The following is a 14,476-nucleotide window of genomic DNA, read 5'->3' as shown; positions in this document are numbered from 1 at the left end:
CTGTTGCAGGTTTCTTGCCACCCTGTGAGACCCACCAGGGCAGTTTTTTAAAATGGGCCAATCATTTAATTTCAACTAATTTTCCAGTCGCGTTTCCAGAGCCATAACTTTTTCATTTTTCCATTGACACATAGGGAGATTGGGGGGAAAGAAGTTCTGCCATTTGTTTTGGATTTCATTTTATGGCGTTCAGCGGGCAGAATAAATAGTGTGATAACATTATTCTCTGATTCCGGTGATACCAAGTTTTATACAGTTGTTTTATGTTTTGCTATTTTTGTACATTTAAAACAGTTTATTTTTAAAGGTTTGCTTCTGTGTCGCCACATTCCAAGAGCCGTACTAAGTTTATTTTTCCATTGCCAGAGCTCTAGAAGGGCTTGTGTTTTGCAGGATGAACTCTAATCTTCATTTTCTAATTTTTGGGAACATGTAAAATTTTGATCGCTTTTTCTAGGAGCAAGAATAACAAAATGTGTAATTCTGGCATGTTTTTTATTTTTCACTGAATTCTCTGAGCAGTAGAAATAATATATTAACGCTTTGCAATCCAATTTTAGATTCAGGGTTTCCTAGGGGGTTTTCTCTTTCTGCCATTATACAATAACACCATCTGTTGGCTAGAGCCAGTACTGCAGTATGGGCATGCTAGAGAGGCCCCCGAAAACAGATCGGCCAGTAATATACAGTAAGAATACCCTGCAGGACGTCTTCCAACATCAGAGCTGTACAGCCTTCAATCAGAATGTCGTTAGATGTTGGACAGTGGATTCGAAAGGGTTAAAGTAATTCTACAGGCCAGTACGATTATGCCAATACCAAATTGTAATAGTTTTTTTTGTCTTCTTCACAAAAAAATATTAGCTATGTTTGCCACGTTTAAGTTTTCTTTTTCATGCCGTGCACCCTGCAGATCAAATAATGTACTAACTTCCTTCTCTGGGTCATTACGAATGTAGGGATACCACATGTGTAATTTTGTTTTTAATTTTCAAAGTAAAGGGAAAAAGGTGGGCGTTAGACGTTTTAATTTTTTATTTTTTTTAGTATTTTTTTAAAAACTTTTTAAATATTTGTGTCCCTTTAGGGGATTTACATAGTACTTTTTTTATTCTTCTAATACTCTGCTATGCTGATGCGTAGCAGGGTAGTAGACAGGCTATGACACTCAGATAGAGTTTGAGCATCATAGTCTAATTTAGCTGGCAGACCCGAAGGCTATATTCAAGCCTCCAGGTGCCAGAGAGATCCATCAAACCCCCTGATCACATTGCGAGGAGTCCAATGGTGACAGACGGAGCCCCTTTCCTCTGTCATCTCTTTACATGCTGCAGTCGCACAGAATGTGGCATGTAAATGGTTAAACAACAGAGATCGGAGGTTTTCTCTGTTCTCCACTGTAAGAGCTGGTGACCGGTTATCATTTGACAGCCGATTACCAGCTCTCCCTGCCACGGGGACCATCGGCTGGCTTCTCACAAGCCGATGGTCTCTGTGGCAACGTGTAAACAGTGCAGAAGTTAAAAAAAAGAAGCGTGAAGTTGCCGGCAGATCGGTTATATCTTCTCGCTTCTCTTTTCAAAATCCTTCACTGATTCTCTGTGGGACTGTGCGGGCAAAACACAGTGCCACAGCTTATGGCATTGTGTTCTGCACGGTCCTATAGTGAAACATAGCCCGGAAATTTTCTGGGCTATAGCACTATGGGCAGTGGAGGTAGTCACGGAAAATTTCCAGAAAACAGCGCCACACTTGTCTGTAGATCGGTGTAGTATGGCAGCTCAGCCTTCTTTTCAATGGATTTGAGCAGCAGTAACAGGCACAGCCCACAGCAACTGTGTTTTTCTAAACCTGTACAACCCCTACAAATCAATTGTAGAGCTTTTTGGAGCACTTAGGGATATTTTACATGGAAAGACCTGTTGGGTTCAGATGCTGAACAGGTTGTGCCAGCGATATCTATGCTATGTTTTTACACAGAAACGAGCATGGCTCACTGAAGCCAGATGGAGCCGGCCACCGCCATTCACAATAAACAGTGAACGCCCGCTGCTTTACATGATCCATCCTTCAGTGTTCTGTATGCAGAAACTGAATGTCAAATGAGAAGCAAACAAATTTTTATTTGTCGTTGTATTGGGGCATGCGTTTACACTGAGCAATTGTCAAACCATGTAAAAGGGGCCTTTCTCGAATGCCACTTTCATGTGTCAGTAAGGGGCCGGCCACACTGTCATTTGGTTAGCCAAAATAAAGCCGGTGTTATAGCCAACACAGTGAAGGTTCCCTCAAGATATCTGTGAACTGAAGTCTGGTAGTGTGGGGTGGAAATATTCAGCATGTTGTCAGTGGGTATGGCTGGTGGGGTTAGTGATCTCTGGTGGTCAGTGGCATGTTCACTGGCCCATTTCCTAGTGGTTAATAATAGTTGGGTGACCTGCTCACTGATGGTCATTCATATTGTCAGTAGGAAGCCCAGTGGCTCCATTTCCATTTGAAGCAATTTTTAGGACATATTACATATTAGGGTGTAAAAAAACCCAAAAGCAAATGGAAGGCTTCCATTTACTTCCATTCGGGTTCTGCTTTTTTGGACTAGCGCTAATTCCATCCAAAAAACTCAAATCTGGCAGAATAGTAGTCTTTTCTGTTCGTGGGGGTTAGTGAGCACCCAGCCAACACGAATGTTACTAGGATATGGAACAGCAGGTGAAACAACCACTGATTAACGCCTCTCTTTTATCTTCTACAAAGGAAGATGACCTAGGACTTACCTGAGTGGGGACATCGCTCCAATAGGGGGCAGCCCAGTGGGTTTTTGATCTGGCCCTTGCTGCCCCTAGGCACCCATGCACCCAGGCTAGGACACATGAACATGCCATCACCGACAGGGACAAGACAAGAAGACACATACAGCCAAAATCAAACCATACAACAGGCCATGTGACAGTTGTGACAACTGTGGCAAAAGATTTCTTCATCTCCGCGGGGAGTCCCCTAATCACTGAACACTGACAGCAGTGTCACAGTGTTCAGTGACAAGGGGACTCCCCGCGGGGAGTAAGGAATCCTCTGTCATAGTTGTGACAGAGGATCCCTAAGCTCTTCCATTGCTTTCAATGGGGATGCCACTGCCGGCGGTCCCATTGAAAGCAATAGGATGCAGGCACCTTCGCAGTGATTTTCGGGGAAGGGCTTGAAATATAAGCCCTTCCCTGAAAATCATTCCTAGCTGTAGTAAGAAGTATATACTCGCCTGTCTGTCGCTGCCGGGGCTCAGGCACGTCTAGCCGCTTTTTCTCCCTGCACTGCTCCAAAGCTCTTTCAGCAGGCGGGGATTTAAAATCCCCACCTGCTGAAAGGTCTGTGTATTAATCAGAATAGGACCTGTGCACGATACACTCCGGGCGCCATATGATTGTTTTAGCGACTGTATCCCCCAGCTTACTGGCCAATCTCAGATCAGGCATGAAATCATAAGTTGAAGGTACACTTTAAAGCTTCCCTTCCTTCTCAGTGTTGAGATGATTGCTTTGAGCCCAGTTGCTCCACCCCTGGAGGATTAACTATTGTGACCATGTTATACATGGCTTAGCCGAGTCCTCCAAGGGAAAAGACACTCTTCGCAGCAGTTCTCTTTGGCTAATGGATCAGGTCCGGCCCTGATGCCTGTTGTTTATTGTGGATCAGAGAATCAGACTCATTTCAGTATAGTACATTGTTTTATGCTATATCCTTCTCATCCCTAACTACTGGTGTCTGGGCAGCCATGATGTGTGTTGTAGTCTAACAGCAAGAGAGACAAAGTTTGGGGACCCCTGTTATAACCATAGAAATAGTTACTGATATGCCAAAAAACCTGGGATAGTAGTATGTAAATTAATTAAGTTGTGCTACCTCAGATGACTGCTTGGGAACATCCACACCTGTGTAACTTGTGAGGTGTCCCCTTGTGAGTAAGGTTGAACACTGACCAGCAGGCTCATGGTAAGGCAACATGAATTATCAGAGTTGGAACAAGGCGTAATAGTAAGTGCCAGACGAATGGGATACTTTTCGTTTTTGAAGTTTTGTGGGCATTTAACATTCCTCAATCCGCAGTGTCACAGGAATACGTCATAGAAGGCATTACCACACACAGTGGACACCGCAACTCGCGGCATCTGGCTAGAATTGTTCGCACGAACAGACAAGCGACTTTGGCAGAAATCACATCCATATTCAATGCATGATGCCCCATGTATATCCCACAGTCAGTGCAGCCATCTTTAGCTTCCATGGGATATGGGAGCAGAAGACCCACCAGAGTGCCCCTGTTAACACCACAATACCAGACACAACTTTTTTGGGGCTCATGAGTTGTCTAACTGGACCCTAAAGGACTGGCAACATGTAGCATGGTCTGACAAGTCACGGTACCAATTGTTTTGAGCTGATGGTCAGTTTCATGTGTGTTGCTGATTGCATGAAGCCATGAACCTCGGTTGTCAATGAGGCACTGTACAGGCTGGTGGTGGTTCCATAGTGGTGGGGGATGTGTTCTCATGGCATGGGTTGGGTCCACTGGTCCATCTAAACACATCATTAACCGGTGCTCACCACGTTTCACTGCTTGGTGACCATTTGCAGCCCTACATGGACTTCATGTAACCCAACAACTATGGGATATTCCAGCAGAATAATGAACTTTACCATTGGGCTGAAGTTGTCCAGAATTGGTTAGAGGAGCATTCTTGAAGGTTCCTACAAATGGTGTGGCTGCATGTTCACCAACATGAGGCCAATCCAGCATTTATAGGATATGGTGGTGAAGTCCATTCACACCTACAAATACCATAGAGCTGTGGGTGGCTATCCAAACGGAATACCCTTCAGACGTCTTCCATCCACTTGTGGAATCAATGCCACATTATCAAGTTGCTGCATTTGGTTAGGCTAGAGGGGTCCTACACAATATTATTTCCTGTCCATGACTTTTGGCATGTCAGTGTACATTGTATATAGAAAGGTTATGGTCATAATGTTGACATCAATAATTATCAATTTTTCTAAAATCAGCAATGAAAAAAGTATTGAAGCTCCCATTAGCAGCCTGTAAGGGCCCTTTCATACAGAACAATTAACGTTCAAAAAATTGTTGGATTATGCAAATGTGAACGATAATCGTTCAGTGTAAACCTGACTAACAATTGAATGCCAAATGATCATTAGTTTGCTTATCGTTTGTGGTTCATTCTATGTAGGCCTAGAATTCCTCATTTGTAAGCCGTTATGTGTAAACAGCGATCGTTCAGTGCAGTAAATGTGAGCGACCGCAATCGAGCGAATTAAATTTAAACCATTTATCTGCATGTATAAACTGGCTGCATGAGCGATCAAGCAAATGCTTTCTCATTCCATGTAAAAGGAGCCTAATACTGCGGCATATTTGGTCATTTGCTATAGAAAGGATATTTCCATTACTTTTAGTGTTCGTTTATCACTTGATTTAGTTGCAGAAGTGTCACAGTCTTACTATGTTTGACATATAGTTGCCCTATAATCCGGTTTAGGAACCTTTTAGTAATTACACATTGTACTTTGGTGCCCTCTGGTGGATACTTTCTATTAATGCATCCAATAGAAAGTTTATTGTTAAATGGTTACCTTTTGTTTTATTTGCTAGCATTTATGTGTATCAAGCACAAAACCAGTTATTTGATGGGCAGTTTTGAAATAGTGCATCTTATACTGCATCTAGTGGCATTTTGTGACATGTACTATACTGAAAAGTTGGATCCTCTTCGGGTGGTTGCTTAAGGGACACCAATTTTTATACACTCTTCAGGCCCTTCTAGACGGAACGATTATGGTTCAAACAAGTGAAGGTCTAAACTCACACCAAGGAACGAACAATACTCGTTCCCTTTTTGTTTGTCGTTCATTTTATGGAGGCATAAAAATTATCGTTGGCTCGTTCACTTATCTTTCAGTTTAAATAGCGCTGGTTTAGTCAATCTCATTCATTTATACAGTGAATGTGAAAGACTGAACCATTTCTCATTTGAACACATCAACGATCCACCTGCCTGTCTAAACAGGCTGCCCTTCTCTGATATCGCTCGCTCGTTCAAACAATAAATCGGCAAGTCTAAATGAGCCCTAAATAGGTTATATGGCTGTATTGTAAGAAGGAATCATAGGTCACCAGAACGCACCGCAAGTCCTTCCCTGGAAGTACCTGGTGGGGAGGGCTGAGTGATTTGTTAAACCTGGACATGGTAGTACTGTGCTTAGCCTGCTGCATGACTGCATGGGTACCAGGCAGTATAAGGCGGCCTGCACACGGGTGGGTCGGATTCCGCATAGAGAATCTGTCCCTTGCAGCAGCGGCGTCCGCGCCTTTCTTTCTCTTCATCTGTACTGAGGATGGTCTGCATGGCTTGCGCAGCAATTTTTTTCTTTTAAACCCCCGCTTTTCCTGTGTCATCGCCAAGCGATGACGTGGAATCTGCGACCCTTTCACAGTGTCAATTGCGGAAGGGCCACGGATTGGATGCCTTCCATTGACTTCAATGGAAGCTGTCCGCGTGGAATCCATGCAAAATTGGAGCATGCTGCGATTTTTCTCTCTCCAGGAGTGGGAACCACAATTAGTTTCCACTCGTGTGCAGGAAGAATCATTTTTCCATAGCATGCTATGGATGGTATTTGCTGCGGAAGCCAGAGGCAGATGCCAACTGCAGATTTCACAAGGCAAATCCGCCCATGTGCAGCCGGCCTAAGTAAGGAAGCCGGCCACAATTGGATGCTCAAAAGAGGGTTATTTAGCATGGCACACAACAACCTTGGATTATAAGCAGTCAGCAGCAGATCAGCGGAGATAGAGTGTCCATGTGCAGCCTGACTAGGAAACATCTTGTAGGCACCACAGCTACCAACTTCAGGATGCTTCACCGTCTTCTGAAACTAAAAGCTTGTTTTCTCTCCTCATTGGCTGTGTACTGTGGCCATGCACCTATTCGGGCACAGTCCTCATAGACTGGCATTGCCCTGCATGCTAGAGAGCTGTACTCCCGCACAAGGATACTGACCATCTTCCTCTACTGCACTGCTTTATAAGAAGAACTAATAATGTATCAATACAACAAATACGATATTGAAACAACATTACATTAAATTATCCCTTACGTTATGACTTCTAGAGGTGTGTTTCTATGCAAGCGTGTTGTCCAGTTTACGGTACTTAGAGATGGTTTCACCCATATAAATGACCTTGCTCAAGAAAGCTGTTGTCTTTCACAGCAATTTTAGCCAGCAATCTAGACACTCAAGGCACACATTTCTATCACAAGGCCCGCGGTCGGAATCTGGCCCGCCACCTCATTTATGTGCCCTGCTAGCCCTACAACGACCTAAGAGGCACTGCACTCACCCAGCCTGCAGCTCCAGCGCAGAGTCTGTGACCGCTGATCTTCCCCTCAGTGTCTCTGTGCATCGTCCTGTATGCATGTGCGGATACCTAGAGGAGAGGTCACAGACTCTGAAGTGATTGCTGCTGGACCGGAGCTGCAGGCTGGGTGAGTGGAATGCCTGTAGGGATACTGGCTGGCCAGAGGCCAATAGGGGGATCACTATTACTACTGGGACTAAGAGGGTAGTATTTTACTACTGGGGCCAATATGGGGGGCACTATCACTACCGGTGTCACTATGGGGGGCAAAATTGCTACTGAGGCCACCAATATATGGGACACCTACTACTGGGGCCACTATGGGGGTCGCTATTACTACTTAGACCACTATAGGGGTCACTATCACTGCTAGGGCCTCTATGGTGTACCCTATTACTACCAGGATCACTATCACTACTGTGGCAACTGTGGGGTACCCTATTACTACTGGGGCCACTATGGGGGTCACTATTAATACTGGGGCCATTATGGGGGTCACTATTACTACTGGGGTCACTATGGGGGTCACTTTTACTACTGGGGCCACTATGGTGTAGCCTATTACTACTGGTGCCACTATAGGGGTCACTTTTATTACTGGGCTCACTATGGGGGTCACTTACTATTGGGGCCACTACGAGGGTTGCTGTTACTTCACCTCTTGGTGACACCACTGTCCTAGGGTCATCCCTACAATTTGAAGTATTCTTCTTTCTTTGGTTTAATGAAACACTTTGGGGAAAATGTATGCAGTATATAATGTTTATGCAGAGCCTGAGAGGGGTTGCATGACACAAGAGTTAAAAGCCCACCAGAGAGTGATTGTCATGCAGCGCCCTGCACTAGGCACAACACAGTGTACTTGTCATGCCTGAAGTGTTCCTTTAATTAGAAAACTCATGAAATGCTGTTTCTGAATCTGCTGTCCTTTAACTGTGATTCCTTGCTGTGCCCATTGCCTGCGATTGCAGTATGCAAATATATCTGATGTCAGCTGTCTGGGGAAGGGGGATTGGTAATCTGATGAAAATCACTACAAAAAAGGATAGTGGAAAGTAGGAAACATATTAAAGGTGTATTCCGGTCTATCAAAGTGAGAGTTATAAGCGTCATAATACGATAACGTGATTTTTCAATATAATGTTGTACCTTATTTTGTAAAGCTGCAGAGATATTGCTTAACCTGTGGTCCCTCGTGCACTTACATCTCCATTGGTGTTCGATGGTTACGTCCTGTATGCTCCGCTGCTTATGGTACTGTTGTATCTTGTCTCCACCGGAACTGAGCCAGGCCAACCCATGTCTCCACCCCTAGTTCCGGCGGAGACCAGATACAACAGTACCGCTGTTAACCAGTCAGGCATGCTCAATGCCTTAAAATTCTATAATGACTACACAGTATGTACAGTTGTGAATCTGCACTCGTCAGTAACTGGTAATGGGGCATTGTGGGAGATGTTTTTGCGCTCCCCAGCGGTTATTTTAAATACCAATGTGGAAATGTGAAGCTGGCTGGAGAGCAGCGGTGGCCCAGGTCCGCAAAAAAGGTACTGGAGTTCAGTTTGGCAATTTAGATGGATGTTTGGAATAATTGCAATAAGTAAAAACGTTGAGGAAACTTTGAAAATTTTGCCCAGTCTCCGGAATACCCTTTTAATTTAGATTTACAATATAAGACATATGCCCCTAGTGGCTGGAAGTGCGCTAGTACTGCACAGTGCCTTAACAGAAATGCTCTATATCCTCCAGATCCCATTTCTAATTTCTAGAAGCCATGGCACATTACCCACCAACCATGTACCACTACATATTGGAGTCATGTCAGTAGTGGGGATGGTATTCACGGCTAGTAAACGTCTTATCACACTTTAAAGGCTTCGGATATCAGCCATGTTCTCAGATACACAAACAAGTAGTTCCGATCAAGGATTACTTTACAGTGATGGGCACATTCTCCCTTATGAATAATTAATAGCAGTCTGATAGTGACAGCGCACAATTAGGCAGATAAGTCCAGAGCTGCTAGAACAATCAACACATCCGTCTTATCAGATTTTCATTAGAAGCCCATGAAATTCCCATTTCCTTGCGTTCTGATAGGCGGCTGTGGACAGGATTGTTTTAAATTTTGCGTAGTCATATTTACAGATAGCGCTGCCATAAGTTACACCTTGGTATATATCTCTAGCTGACTGCAAGTATGGGTGCCTATATCATAAATACATCAGTTGGTGCACAAACTCATCAGACCTCAGTAAGGTTGGCCATAAATGGACAGTTTGACCCTTTCTCGGTTACATATTTATGTTTTTTAAATATTTGCAACCTCCAGAATAATTTTTTCTGCATAGAAAAGTGTTCCCAACGTTGCTCATCAGTGGGAAATATTTGTTTTAGGTCTCTTTCAGGTAAAAAAAGGACAGATTTTAATCGGTGTGTATGTCCACATTGTATCTGTATGCATTGTGTGTGTTCATTTTTCCACTTCCGTGTGTCATCTGTTTTCTCGCATACAAAAAAAGTTTTTCTTCTAGCATTGCTTAAAGGGGTTGTCCCGCAATAGCAAGTGGGGTTAAGCACTTCTGTATGGCCATATTAATGCACTTTGTAATATACATCGTGCATTAAATATGTGCCATACAGAAGTTATTCACTTACCCCCTCCGGTGTTGGCGTCCCCGTCTCCATGGCACCGACCAAAGCCGCCTTCTGCCTGGATTAGACGCGCTTTCGCGGGACAACCCCTTTAATGTGCTTTTAGAAGGAAGCCAACAAGCGAACGACGAAAAAGAATCGTCGGCCTCTCGCTCATTCATTTAATGCTGGCATAAAAATCACCGTTGGCTCGTTCACTTCTCGTTCCGCTTAAACAGCGATCGTTCAGTCTTTCACATTTGCTACTATGAAAGACTGAACAATACTGATCAATCCATTTAAAAATTTTTTTGCAGACCCATTAACTTGAATGGATGACTGTCATTTGAGAACTTGGACCAGAATAGGACATGACACAAGTTTTTTTTTTCCGCATTGACCTTCAGGGCTCTTTCACATGAGCATTGATTTAACACTCAGATAGCCGCGCTAAAGCAGCGCTGGTATCTGAGCGTTAAATCGGGTGAACGGATATCAGCTGCAAGCACATCGCATCTGCGGGGAAATTACCTGTTGGCGATAGATAGCAGACAGCCCCATTATAGCCTATGCGGCTATTTAGATGCACGATTTTTCACACAGTAGGGCTCCTGCACACTTGAGTTTTTCTTGAGCGTTTTTTTTTTTTTTTTACACGATATCTCTGTTTTTTTTAATGCGATTGTCAATAGGACTTTCTAATGTTGGTTGGTGCTTTGCAATTTTTGTGCGAAGTGTTTTTAACATTAGAAAGTCCTATTGACAATTGCGTGAAAAAAACGCAACGATATTGCGTGAAAAAAATTTGCAAAAAAACCCCTGCAAGTGTGCAGGAGCCCTAATCCATTGTCTAAGGTCCACTGCTCAGGATCCCTGCTGATAAGCTGATTCTTGATTCATGTCGGTGTGGACAGCACTGGAAGCAGATAGCGCTGTTCATATTTTAAGGGCCTAGTTTGGTACTGCAGGCATAGCTTCCATCTAGAGTGCTATCTGCTTCCAGCGCTATCCGGACCTTGGGATCAGTTGATTAGCGGGGATTCCAAACAGTGGTTCCCTTCTGATCAACTATGGATGACCTGTTCTAAGAATAGGTCATCAATAGTAAAAGTCCCAGAGGACTCCTTTAGGCATAACACAATGTATCCGTTTTGTCAGGAGATTTCCTTTCATTCTAAATCCTCCCAGCCTCCCTGTATACAATGTTCAACCATTACAGTCTTATTTAACCTTGCTTTCCATATTTGTGTGATGCTAGACATGGCCAGTATTCTGCCTAGAGGTGCTGCTTGCCTTTTTGCTCCCTATGGTGAAAAATGAATATACCCCTTTGCTACTCTCCTCCTAGTGGAGGTGGGAACGTGCACGGGTTACCTGCAGTTAGGGGAGGCTGCTACCTGAGGTGACGTTGTCCTCCTGCCTCGTGGATGCTGCATGCTCGGGTCTAGCAGTAGTTCCCACTGAGCTGCTACTGCTTAATGCAGCATAACCAGTCATTGGAATAATCCCTTAGGGACAGTAAAGACAGCAGTTGTCTCGGAAATGCAGTCAATTTTGTAACGAATGTAGCATTTTGTGGCTCTGAAATGTGATAAAACTGTGCTATGTGATTAGAGAAGCTGTGTGTTCAATGGCTACAGTATCAGAAAGAAGCCTTGTATTGTGCTGTGTTTCCATTTTTCAAAGCTCTGTGTCACATCCTATTTCGTTGCTGTTGTCTCCTCATTTCAAGTTTGCCTGTCCAAGAACATTTACTAGATGTGTCTGCTTTGTACAGCTCCGGTCAGGATGTGGTGGGGGATCTGACAATACTACTGTCCCTTTAGTTGTAAATTCTTTTGCTCACATTTTATCTGCTTTTGTGTTGATTTTGCTTCATTTTTTTTATTTGCCATGCCGTTCAGCTTTTGGATTCCAGGAAAACAAAGGTTTGTCTTTTCTTCCAAATCAGGGGTGCACAACATACGGCCCGGGGGCCACATGCGGTCCGCAATAACCACTCCATGCGGCCCCAATCATTTGGACACAGAAATACATATGCATAGTGGCTCACACATAGTTTCCATGGCAGGGTGTAGAGGAGTGGGACATAGCAGGGCGAGAGGAACAGACAAGTGCTGAGGGTGCACGGTGTAGCCATGTCTGGGTCCCCTGTGTATTAGGAGAATAGAGTCTCTTGCCCCATGTGGCACTCCAGAAATAAGGATATGAGTTAGAGGCATCGTCTATGCAGTCAGCTCTCTCCATTGTAGTTTATAGGACTTATAAGATGCCGACCGTTGCCTCCACATCCATCATCTACAATGGAGAGAGACACTGGCATTGTCTCCTCCTCTCTGGAGTGCTGATTGGAGGGGAAGGTGACCCCTATTCTCCAAATAGGAGGGAGTTAAGGAGGTAGAACTTACTTTTATTTATTATGGCATATATTTAGGATAAATGTCTCAGGTGGGAATACCCTTGTGGCCCTCGGAAGTGGTTCAGAATGGCAATGTGGCCCTCAGGCCAGAAAACGTTGTGCACCCCTGTTGCAAATGAGTTTGTTTTTATATATGTAAACCGTTTATACAGTAGCTTTCCTGTAGATGCAGATACATGTGTCTCTCTAGATGTCACCACAAATGTCTCCGCATGTACTGATGGACAGCAGGAAATCTACACTGTACAATTCTGTGGCTGAAACTGGAATCAAATGAATATTTTTTTATGGAAGATACGATAAAGGGGCAATCACTTGAAATTGATCAGAAGGAAAATATTATAAGTAAGGAACGAACCTCACCTACCAACAAATTGAATCTGGGGGTATCAAAGCAGACAATCCTTTTTTGTTTCTGTTTAGACCCTTTTATTTGTCGTGTGTTGTTATTGCAATCATCTTATGATCATCAGGTTGTTTGTTTTTCATACCCTTCTATGCACACTTAGCCTTTGTCAGTTATATAATGGGAGGTGGAGCCTCTTTTAAAGGTTAAGTTCCCTCCCCTGAGGTACTTGCTTCTCTGAATATGAAGCTCAGAGGGATTGTAATCGACACCTTTAAGTGTAGGTATAAAGTCTACTGGGGATCTGTGTCAAAATCTGCATCAGAATCTATGTTTTATGGTGCGCATTTTGGTGTGAATTTTTCTGCTGTGCAAAATCTGCACCAAATCCGGTTCGTGTGAACAAACCCTAAGGCCCCCTTTCCACGGCCGAGGCAGAATATCCCTAGGCGCACCGTGGAGAATCACAGCATGACGCGATTTAGATCCCACGAGTGGAGAAGCGCTATGATTCACCACGCGTGGATGCCGGTGCTGCCCTTTCCATAGCAACGCTATGGAAAGCTTCAGAGAGCGTGATCTGCAGGCGATTTATCACCTGCGGATCATTGCTTGTGAACAGGGGGCCTAAGGGGGTTATCCAGGGACAAAGAAAAATACTTTCAAAGCTGCTAAGCCTGCAGTAAAGAAAATAAAATAAAAGTAGTCCTTATCAGGGGCATAGCTAAAGGCTCATGGGCCCAGGTGCAAAGGTTTTATCTTGGGGCTCCCAACTTCGCTTAACCGCCTAACGCAGAGCCGTAACTTGAAGCTCCTGGGCCCCAATGCAAAACCTGTAACAGGGCCCCCAACTAAAATTCTTTATTCATCGTACTGGGCTCCCTATATGGGGAAGAGAGGCCTGATGGCCCCCTAAGGCTCCTGGGCCCAGGTGCAACCGCATCCCCTATAGTTACACCAGTGGTCCTACTTTGCCCACCTGCTTTCCAGTCGCTGCTGCTCTGCCGGTCTCCTGCTGTTCTTCACTTCCAATTGCAGCAGTGGTAATGTGACTGCTGCAGCTGATCACCGGCTGAAGTGAACTGATGATTGGCTGCAGCAGTCACATGCCCCTATTGTCGGTGATGTCTTTACTGGCTCTCTGTAGCCGGAAGTGAAGTTCAGTGGGGTAAAAACAATGGTGGGGGATCAGGTGAGTTGAGTATTGCTTATTTTATTTCCTTTTTTTTTTACGGCTGGCTGGTCACTTTTATGTCCCTGGATAACTCTTTAAAGGGTTCGTCCAGACATAGTGATAAACATTGTGGATTTTTAGCAGCAGATTTGCTCGCATAAAATCTGCAGAGTTTTACAGTGCAACCAACATGGATCAGAAGTCAAGTCCTGCAGTGCAGATTTTAGAGTCACAGCCTGTAAATTTAGCTGCAGACTTTCACTGTAGATTTCAGCTTCACTTCAAATGAAGGGATGAAATCTGCACCAAAATCACGTCAAACTTCACATGTAAAGCGTGTGAGTTTTGACAAAGAACTGCACGAAAATCTGCTGTGGATGTTTTGTAGTATGTGTTTGTAGCCTTAAAGGGGTTCTGACATGAAAAAAAAAAAATTGTACTCACCTTGCCTGGCCTGGCCCGATCGCCAGG

The 14,476-nt window shown here is 44.1% G+C and overlaps 1 protein-coding gene across 1 annotated transcript in view; it reads left to right on the top strand.

The window, feature by feature from the left end:
- ERC2 (ELKS/RAB6-interacting/CAST family member 2) overlaps positions 1–14,476 on the top strand; it is a 991,327-nt gene that overhangs the window by 88,776 nt on the left and 888,075 nt on the right. The gene's annotated exons all lie outside the window — the stretch shown is intronic.

Source organism: Eleutherodactylus coqui, chromosome 3, assembly GCF_035609145.1.
Source record: "Eleutherodactylus coqui strain aEleCoq1 chromosome 3, aEleCoq1.hap1, whole genome shotgun sequence".
Classification (NCBI taxonomy): domain Eukaryota; kingdom Metazoa; phylum Chordata; class Amphibia; order Anura; family Eleutherodactylidae; genus Eleutherodactylus; species Eleutherodactylus coqui.
Note: the sequence above shows the minus strand (reverse complement) of the source record. Positions and strands in the feature narration are given on the sequence as shown.